Source organism: Spermophilus citellus (genome assembly GCF_964194105.1).
Source record: "Spermophilus citellus genome assembly, chromosome: 6".
Classification (NCBI taxonomy): domain Eukaryota; kingdom Metazoa; phylum Chordata; class Mammalia; order Rodentia; family Sciuridae; genus Spermophilus; species Spermophilus citellus.
The window spans coordinates 60,660,240-60,670,511 of NC_138187.1; the positions used below are offsets into that span (position 1 = coordinate 60,660,240).

At 43.9% G+C, this 10,272-nt stretch overlaps 1 pseudogene across 1 annotated transcript; it reads left to right on the forward strand.

Moving 5' to 3' along the window:
* Positions 1-8,222: 8,222 nt before the first annotated feature.
* On the forward strand, positions 8,223-9,665 carry LOC308651239 (melanoma inhibitory activity protein 2-like; annotated as a pseudogene). Its single transcript has one exon. The product of its transcript is annotated as a melanoma inhibitory activity protein 2-like (transcript).
* Positions 9,666-10,272: the final 607 nt, after the last annotated feature.

Here is a 10,272-nt window from a genome sequence, read left to right on the forward strand (position 1 = left end):
GGGTGAGCGGTACACCCCTCAGCCCAGGTAGAGGGGAGTCACACCTCTAGGTGGGAGACCCCTCCCAACTGGGTATCAGGGGAAGCTCCTTAACTCCTGCAGCCAGGGTAGAATGGACTCACCCCTCCAGGCAGAAGACCCCTCTCTCCTGTGTGTGAGGTGGAGCTCATATACCCCAGCATCCAGGGTAGAGTCAACTCACACCTCCAGGTGAAATACCACTCAACTGAGAAAAGGAATAACTCCTATACTGCCTTAGCCAGGATAGAGAGGACTTGTCCCTCCAGGCATTAGACCCATCACACCCGGAGGTCAGGTGGAGCTCATATAACCCAGCAGCCAGGGTAGAGGTGACTTGCACCTCCAGGCAGAGACACCTCCCACCTTGGAATGGGAGTAACTTCTATACTGCCTTATGCTTGGTAAATGGGACACGCCCCTTCAGGTGGGACACCCCTCCCACCTGGGTGTCTGTCGAGGGGGATCTTATGTAGCTGCAGCTGTGGTAGCAGTGACTTGCCCCTCCAGGGGGAGACCCCTCCCTCCTGGGTTAGGACCGTGCTTTTATACCCCTGCAGCCAGGGTTGAGGGGACTTGACTCTTCAGACGGGAGGCCCTTCAACCTGGGTGAGGGTTAGCTTGTATACCGCTGCAGCCAGGGTAGTGGGTACTCGCCCTTCCTGGCAGGATACCCCACCTACCTTATTATCTAGGGAAACATGTATACCACCTTAATCAGGGTAGAGGAGACTCGCCCACCCAGGCTGCAGACCCCTCCAACCTGGCTGTCAGTGGGAGCTCATATACCACCACAGCCAGGGTAGAAAGTATTGCCCCTCCTAGTGGGAGACCCCACCCATCAGAGTGTCAGGGGTGAAAGGAGGTGGCTTGGTTGAATTCAGTAACACTCCGAGTGACCACTGCTTTATTGCAGCAGTGCCAAAGAGGAGAAAAAGAGAGAGAGAGAGAGCAATAGAAGGAAGAGAGAGCAAGGCAGAGTGAAAGCAAGAGAGGGAGACAGAGAGAGCAAGAGAGGTGGGGCCCAGCAGGAGGGAGTTTTTATAGCCAAATTCTAATGGGGTCTCTGGGTTTGTAAGCTGCCTTGTTGGCAGACAAATGATTGGACCACACAGTATTTTCTAAGTGTAGGAACAGTGGAAAAGCTCCATAAACTCAACAAACCAAAAACAACCGTTTACCTGTCCAACATTTTATTAGAAGGACCATAGTGGCCAGTCGCAGAAGAGAAAGGGAGAGAGAGGGGGGGGGAGAGGGAGAAGAGGGAGAGGAGAGAGAAGAAAGAGAGGAGAGAGGAGAGACAGAGGAAAGAGAGAGAGGAGAGGGGGAGAGTGAGGGGGGAGAGTAAGAGAGAGTGAGAGTGAGAGGGGGAGAGTAAGAGACAGAGCATGAAAAGGGTTTTGATATTTATGGGCTTAATACAAGATGAGGAGGAGCAAGGCAAGTGGGCTGTTACTTCTTCATTGGCTGAGAGTTCAGGCCACTTTAGGGATTGGAGGTGCACCATTCAAAGTTCTCACCATTCACAGGGATTGGAGGTGATCATTTTTGCGCCATTCAGTGCCTCATGGACCTGAGCTCCCAGAGGACAAGCTCTCCGGGTGCCATCTCTACCAACATTCCTCCCTTTTTTGATTTGCTTTGGGGGCATTATACTCCATCTGGCTACTTACTGCTGAGTAGGGGTGTTGTTTAGAGGGAGGGAGGGAGGGAGGTCAGTTGGTTGGATAAGAAGGGCCAGGAGGCCCCATATCCACGTACTGAAGGCATGGATTTCCTCTGGGAGAAGTCTATGAATGTGCCCTGAGGCTATGAAAAGAAACATAATTAATTTTTGGTATGTCTTCCAGTCTGTAGGGCTGGTAGAAAATGTCTATGCCCAGGAGAAGGCAGATTAGAACATATAAAGTTGAAAACCAAGGGCTTGTTTTTTTGGCATGGTGGTGTATAAATGGCCCTTTGGTGGAGTTGTCATTCGGTATCTTCACTTTTCAGCACTTGGTGGAAGTTTCTTGGGATGAGTGGATGTGTGTGTCATCCAGCTTGTTGGCAAGTAGCTGGTAATACCTGAGGAGGAGCTGATTGAAAGTTTGGTTAGAGATTTTATTTATTTGTCCTTGAAGGAATTTTAAAATGCAAGGAAGGAAGGCACAGAATAAAAAGACCCCAACTAGAGGTCCCATTATCGGGATTATCCAGTGGCTGGTGGGGTTTGTGAAGAGGTCCCAATAGGATTGTTGTGCCAATTGCTGCTTTTTTTCCTCAAGTTGTTCCTGTAGTTGCTTAATCTTATCTTTCACTATCCCTGACTAATTAACATAAAAACAACATTCTTCCTGTAAGAACAGGCAGAGGCCTCCTTACTCAGCTGTGAGTATATGTAAGCCTCGGCGGTTTTGTAGGACTACTGCCGCTAGGGAATCTAATTGATTTTGGAGTGTAAGTATGGACTCAGTCACCTGTTGGAGGTGATCTATGAACAATTTGGACATTTCATCATAGTATGTGAGGGAGGTAGCCAAACCTGCTGTACCCATCACCAAACCTGCTGTAATTCCTAAAGTAGCAAGAAGTATGAATTGGATCACCAGTTTGGGTCTTATGTGTGCCATGAGTGGGATTGGTATTTCTGTATCTCCTGGAATTATGTCTACATAGGGAAACAATAGAGCAAGAGTATATGTGCCTGCCCAGTCAGGGGACAGACAGTGGTATACAGTCATCCCACATAAGAGTGATCTTCAGAGACTGGTGGGCAGTGGGCCTTACTATCTTTTGGTATTGCTTCTCAGATATCTCCTACTGGTATGTTTCCTGATCACTGAAAACATAATGGAACAGCCTGATAGAGAGGGACACCTGAGAGTTTGGCTTTGGTGTCTGGGGTTGAAGAGGCCTCCTTGAGTGCAGCCTGAGAACTATTTATTGGGTATGCTATTAGTTTTGGGGATCCAGTTCTAGCCTGCAAACACAGCCAACATCCCTCTCCATAGTTTGTACTATTAGTAGCCTTTAACAGATTGAGAGAGATATTGACAAGTTTAAGAGAGAGAAGAGGTTCTTTGACTGTTTTTGCCTTAACCAAATCAGGCAGACAATTGGGTATATCAATTGTCCTCTTCCAGAAATTCTTCCTATTAAATGTCCAGCCACTTGGGCATGGTGTGGGAGGGTCCAGGCCTTGGTTTTTCCCAATGGCCACCCAGTATCTATTGTTATTGTGTTCACAGGCCTGGGGATCACTGTGGTAACAGTCTTTTGGAGGGTTTTAATTAAATAATTTAAAACTCTTCTTAGGAGGAGTTTGGCTACAGTTTGTGGGACAGGATGTTTCAGGGTTTAACCTTCCCTGTACTACACTTTGAAAGAGAGTTAGCAGGTATAAGGCCAGTAGACTTAAGTCTAAAAAGGTGTGGGTGTACTGTTGCCGTGGGTTGCTAGAACCCATTGGGAGGCCCATTCTTATGAATGTTCTTCTCTGGAATGGGATGGAGAGTAGTGTGAAAAACGGAGCTTGAGAGGGTTATCTGGGACTATCTCACAGGTAAACCTGTGTGATTGTGGGGGTCCTGCAAGGTTGGGAGCTGTGGTGGGATAGTCCTCTAGAGGGCTTACTGCTGGTTTTAACCTAGAAATATGAATCCAGGGGGTTAGTTTCTTTCTTTCCTGTTGGAGTTTTGCAGTATTGGGTGTACACAGGAATACCTGTAATGGCCCTTCCCATTTTGGGGTTGGGGGGATCTTTCCCCTGGGGAAAAAAAGTAGATTCATTCTCCTGGTTTGAGCAGAAAGGAGGCATTTGAGTTCTCTGGATCAGGAAGTAACAAATCTTGTTGCTTCCATAGCTCAGAGTGTATAAGAAAGAGGAGGGGAAGAGCATATTGGTCAGGGAGGGGCCAAGGCTCTGGTAAAATTCCCGGGGGGCAGAAGGGGATTAGCATACATTAACTCAAAGGGGGAGGCAAGGGATGGCTTTTTTGGTAAAGCCCTCAGCCATAATAGGGCAAGAGGGAGGAGTTCAACTCAATCTAAATAAGTCTCTAAAGATTGTTTCTTTATGATGTCTTTCATTGTGTTTGGCTCACTCAATCTTACCTGAGGCTTGGGGGTGATAGGGACAATGAAAGTGCCATGGGGTGGACAATGTCTTTGCCACATTCTGGGTTACTTGAGATTGGATTTAAGTGGGCATCCCAAGCTGAGGGATTATTTTGGTTAGGAGTATTTCAGCAACTGTGATAGCCTGATTATTTGAAGTGGGGAAGGCATCTACCCAATCTGAGAATGTGTCTATAAAGACTAGTATGCATTTGAAGCTTTTTTACTCTGGACATATTGGTAAAGTTGATTTGCCAATCTGCCTCAGTAATATGGCCCCTAGCCTGATGAGAAGGTAAGGTTCTTGGTTTTAAAGATGTATTGGGATTCACTCTTTTGCATATCTGGCATGAGACTGTGATTTGATGTATCGCTTCTTTATCTTGGGAAGTCAGAGTAAAGAAAGAGTGGAGAAATGCTTTGAGAGTCTGTGGGCTGGTGTGAAAAATGAAGTGGAGGTATGTAAAGAGGGCATGTTTTGGTGGGTCTCCATGATTGGGTAATGTGGGAGAGCATGTGGCGATGAGAGATCTGGTGTGGCCTGAAAGGGAGGCTGACCTGGCTGCCTGATCTGCTTTTGAATTTCCCAGTGTGACAGGGGAGGAGTTATTTTGGTGTGATTTTAAATGGACAACTCCAAGGTTTTTAGGAAGCTGGGAGGATTGTAGTAGCTGGGTGATGTATGTGGAATTGGTTATAGAGGTGCCCTTTGAGTTCAGGAGACCTCTCTCTTTCCAAATTGCTGCATGAGATAAGAGAATGTGGAAAACATATTTGGAATCAGTACAAAGCATAAGATTTTTCCCTGCTGACAATTCACAGGCTCGAGTTGTAGCTACCATCTCAGCTTGTTGGTTGGTGGTATTTGCAGGCAGGGAGGGGATTGGCTTCTATTACTTTTGATATGGGCACTATGGCATATCCAGCTTTTCTGATCCCCTCATACATAAAAGAGCTGCCATCAGTGAACCAGGTGTAATCAGGTTGGTCTAGAGGTCCCTCAGTGATATTAGTTGGGCATGGGAGAAAGTTTTCTCAAATTTCCCTGCATTTATGTATTGGGGATTGTTTTTGACCTTGAGCCTGAATGGGTAACAGAGTTGCTGGGCTGAGAGTGGCACAGGTTTGTAAGGACACAGAGGAGTCATAGAGGAAAGAAACCAAGAGAGGGGGAATTCAACAGGGAGGGAGGGTTTGCAGTCCTTTGTATGTTAGCAAGTCCTTGAGGTAATGAGGAAAGGTGACAGTGATTTGGGCTCCAAAGGTAAGCTTTTGCAATTCTTTTAATGAAACATAGGATGCTGCTAGGGTGTGGAGACAAGGAACCCATCCCCGGACAGTTGGATCTAACTGTTTTGAAAGGTATGCCACCAGAGGGAAGATGGGCCCATACATTTGTCCCAGCACCCCCAAGGCTTGCCCTTTGTTTTCAAGGACATAGAGAGTAAAAGGCCTATTAACATCTGGCAGGTGTACAGCTGGTGCTTGTCAAAGGGCCTTCTGGGGAGTTCTGGAGGGAGCTGAAAGTAACAAGGGATCATGTGTGTTTCCCTTTGCTAGATCATATAATAGTCTGGCAAGTAATGAGTAATTTGGTACACATGCCCTAAAATAGCCTGTCAGATCCAGGAATGAGAGAATCTTCTCTTTAGTTTTTGGTATTGGAAGGCTTTCAATAACGCCTTTTCTATCAGTTGTGACAGCTTTCTTCCCTGGGGCAATGTGGAACCCTAAGTAAACAACCTCACAGAGAGAGGGCTGCAACTCTTGTGGAGAAACCCTATATCCTTGGTGAGCTAGAAAATTCAGGAGGGTGGCTGTGTCAGACTTTGACGTTTTTAATGAGGGACTATGGAGATGGAGGTCCTCAATATTGTAGGAGAGTTGAGTCGGGGCATAGAGTGAAAAATTCCTCAAGATCTCCAGCGAAGACTTGTCCAAAAATATGTGGGCTGTCTCAAAACCGCTGGAGCAGGACAGTCCAGGTTAACTGTCTGGAATGTCTAGTTTCTGGATCAGTTCAGGTGAAGGCAAATATGTCTTGGGAAGAGGCAGGTAGTGCAATTGAAAAGAAGTCATCTTCAAGATCAATAACTGAAAAAAGAGGTCGAGTTTTCCAGAATGGAGGAAAGGATAGTATAAGGGTTTGGAACCAGGGGATGTATGGGCCTTGTTGAAAAATTTATTAACCTTAAGTCCTGCACCAAATGGTGTGTTCCATTAGGCTTTTTTACTGCTAAAATTGGGGTACTGAATGGAGAGTGTATGGGATGCATGAACTCCTTTCTTAATAAGCTCTGAATGATTGGCTTTAGGCCCTTAAGACTGGAAGTTGGCAGCAGGTATTGGGCCTGATTTGGGAAGTGGTTAGGATCTTTAAGATGCACTTTCATGGGAGAGCAATTTGCAGAGGACAGGGTTTCAGTGTCCCATACAATTGGATCTTCTATTTTACAGGGGAGAGGAAAATGTGTGTTCTGGTGGTGGTTGTGGTCTCCACACCAGACATGAAGGGGTAAAGTCTCTTCTTTGTAGGGGAGTAAAGCCATGATAAAGATTTAAGTAGGGGAGGATAATAAGGGTAAGGTTACTGGGGCCTTCAAGATGGATAATATATTCCTTCCTAGCAAGGGGACCAGACATTGAGGCCTAACCAAAAAATTGTGTGAAAAGGGGAACTCAGATAAGGAGCAACTGAGGGGAGGAGTTCTGCGTTGGATGATGGTTTGACCTCCTATCCCGACAATAGGAGATTCAGGGGGATAGGTAGTTCCCCAAAACTCTCTCAGAACCGAGAATATGGCCCTGGTGTCTACCAAAAAGTTTATGGGACGCCCATCCACTCAGATAACCACCCTGGGTTCCTGCTTGGTTGACTTAATAGGTTGGGACAGAAGACCTAGGGCCCCCTCAATCCTCAGCTGCTAGGCCCAACAAGTCACTGGTGGGGTGACTGACCTCAGCTCCCCTCCAAGAATTGGGGCAGTATGATCCTCAGTGGCCAGAATGTTGGCATCCCGGGCATGGTCTGGGTGGTTCCCTGGGGTTAGGGCAAGCCTTAGCCCAATGTCCTTCATTACTACATTAAAGCAGGGCCCAGGGTTGTCCTCGTTGTGTGGGTTGTTGTCTCCCCCTTTCCATAGGTTGGAAGGAGCCCTATAACACCTGGGCCAACATCTGGCATTTTTGGCGTTTTGTTCTTTTATCTCTGTTGTGATAGACCTTGAAGGGCGTAGCCAACACCTTGGTCTGAGGAGTCAAGGGTCCCCTCTCTAATTTTTTTAGCTTTGCCCAGATGTCAGGGTAGCTTTGTTAGAAAAAAAATAGGTCATAAGAAGTTGCCTCCTATCTGGGGATTCAGGGTGTCTATTTTTTGACTGTGGAGTTTTCAAACATTGCAATGGAGATTTCACCTGTGAAAAGCTACAAGGCCTTTACTATTATGTTATGTGTTGTATGTATTGTATCATGTGTGCACACTTGTGTTCTGTGTTGTATGTCTGTGCGTATGTCCATATATCATATATGAGGAGTGCTCAAGAAAAAATGGATCCAAATTTTTTTTTTTATTATTCACGTGATTTAAATGGTTTAATTTAAATTAGGTAAACAGCTGTTGAGGATTGTTTTTAAAGGTGGTTAACAGATCTGTTTGTTTACTTTCACCTTTCCTTTTCATTATATCTAATTCTATTCTGTTGAGAGCCATGGCCCAATCAGAATGATGCCTGGCATTTGCCAGAGAGATTGGTTTAAAGATGATGCCAGCGAACCATTGAGATGATGATTTGAGTTAAGCTGTATATAATTGCTGTGATGCTGGATTGATTGAATTGTATATTTGACTTTTACTGTCGGGAAATAGGGCGGCACTTGCTGCCTCAGGCACCAGCTGCTTTGGAGTTGTGAAGTTCTCGTGGGGGTTTGGAGAGATTGGACAGAGCCCAGTAGAGGGAGTGTGTTCCCATGTGGTGTGTGCAGTGCTGGTAAGAGTTGGGGAATAAAGAGTTGCTGTTTGAACCTACAAGTGCTTCATAGCGGCTCGGATATTTGTGCCCAGCCAGACTGCGGCAGGGCTCCTGTGCTTGCAAATGTCCTAACAGATGATGGTAACTTTTAATTGGAAGAAACTGGTATATGATGCTAAGTTTAGGACCTCTTTTAAAACCTTAGAAAGAGAAAGAAATCAAATTTTTACTTTATTATCTGAAGTAATTGAAACAAAGGAAGACCTGATAGAACACATAAAAAATCTTAAGACACAAGCATTTTGCAAGCAGAAAATACACAGTTTGAAAGTGAGAATCAGAATCTTCAGCAGAAACTTAAAGTTATGATGGAATTATATCAAGAAAATGTAATGAAACTCCAAAGAAAATTAATAGGAGAGGAAAATTACCAGGTAGAGCAAGAAGAGAAACTTTGCAAAGAGGAAGGAAAGATCAGCCATACAACTAAACTGCTGGAGACTAATAGAAAGTAAGCCAAAGATCTTGAAGAAGAATTGGAGACAACCATTTGTTTTTATCAGGGCACATTATATACTATGAGAAAAACACTCAGGGTAATTATTTGGCATCTTGGAGTGCTGAAAGATACCTCAATAATTTAAGGAAACAAAATGCTCACAATAGACAAAAATTAACTGAAATAGAGTTACAATTTAAGCTTGTAGAAAAAAATCCTTCTGTTCTTGATGCTTCAAATACAGCCTTTGGCAGAGAGAATTCCCCAAGTGGTCCCTTACCATTAGGTCAACCTTCATGTGAAATAAGACCTTCTCATTTGGAAAAGAAGGCTACACTCATACTCTCACCTTTGGTGCCAGTAGGAGGAGAAAGAGGCTCAAGGGGCCCAGAGAATCCTCTGGGCCATCCAACTAGCAATGAAAGAAGAGAATCAAACTGTTATAGGTCAATTTATCCTCAGAGAGCACCTTCTGACATAGGGCCCCTGGAACATCCATGGGAACAGGCCCTTAGGATAATGATCCATTCACCAGGCCAACCATATTCTGATCCACATCTTCGCTACAAAGGCAAGATGGATGTTATTCTAAATATGGTAGACCATCTGGATCAGCAGAACTCAGAAGTTCCACTATGCTGCCTTTGGATAAAATGGATGGGCCTACATCTTCAGAAATGAAATCTAGTAGAAATGATACCAAAGTTGATCAAGGTGATTCCAATGTACCTGATTCATCTCTCCCTGCTGAAAACCAAGCAACTGGCTCTGGCTTTGCTTTCTCATCTCATCCATTGTTTACTCTGGATCCAAGGAGATGGTTCATGAGAACAGGACCTTTTCTTCCTCCACCTCCTCCAGGAAACATGTATGGAGCATCTCAAAAATATTTTCCACCGGGCTCACCACCCCCTACATTCTTAATGGGACCTTGGTATTTTCCTCAATATCTCCTGCCAAGAGCTGGATTTTCCCTTCTCCCACCCCCACATTCTGAAAGTAGAAGTGAATTTCCTTCAGGGTTGATCCCACCTTCAAAAGTGTCTGCTACTGAATATCCAGAAGCCCACCAAGAAAACTGACAATATTTTTTATCTGCCTTCAAAAGTAATATATCTCTCATTTTTAGTTTAAGTAACTGCTTTTACTTAAGTGATTATACTTTTGCTCCAATTGAAGCTTAATGGAATTCTCAGGATAGTATTTTATAAATAAAGATATTTATGAATCTTATGAGCAAATTATTTTTATTTTATCTTATTCTAGAGAGTATAACATTTAATTTGATTAATCCGCTATTATATGAGCAACAGAGTTTTTAATATGTAATCTTGCAGTTGGTAATATTTCAAACTCCAAAGACTGTCCCTTTATACAAAGAAATATATTTACTGTTATTGTAGCAAATATGAAAATAACTTTATGCTTTATAAAGATTTTAATTGATTTAAAGTCTTGTTTTGTATTGATAATGATAATAAAAATCAGCTAGTTTTTCCATAAAAATAATAACTAGAGCATATTAAGAGTAAACCAGAAGACATAACTAAACATGTCATTGAAATAGGAGATTTGAATACAGATAAAAAAGATCCCAGTTCTCAGAAAACTTGCAGGAATTGGAAATTATATGTTAAGTTCACTCTGTCCCTGTTTTCCCTTACATCTTCTTTATTTTATACCAATTCT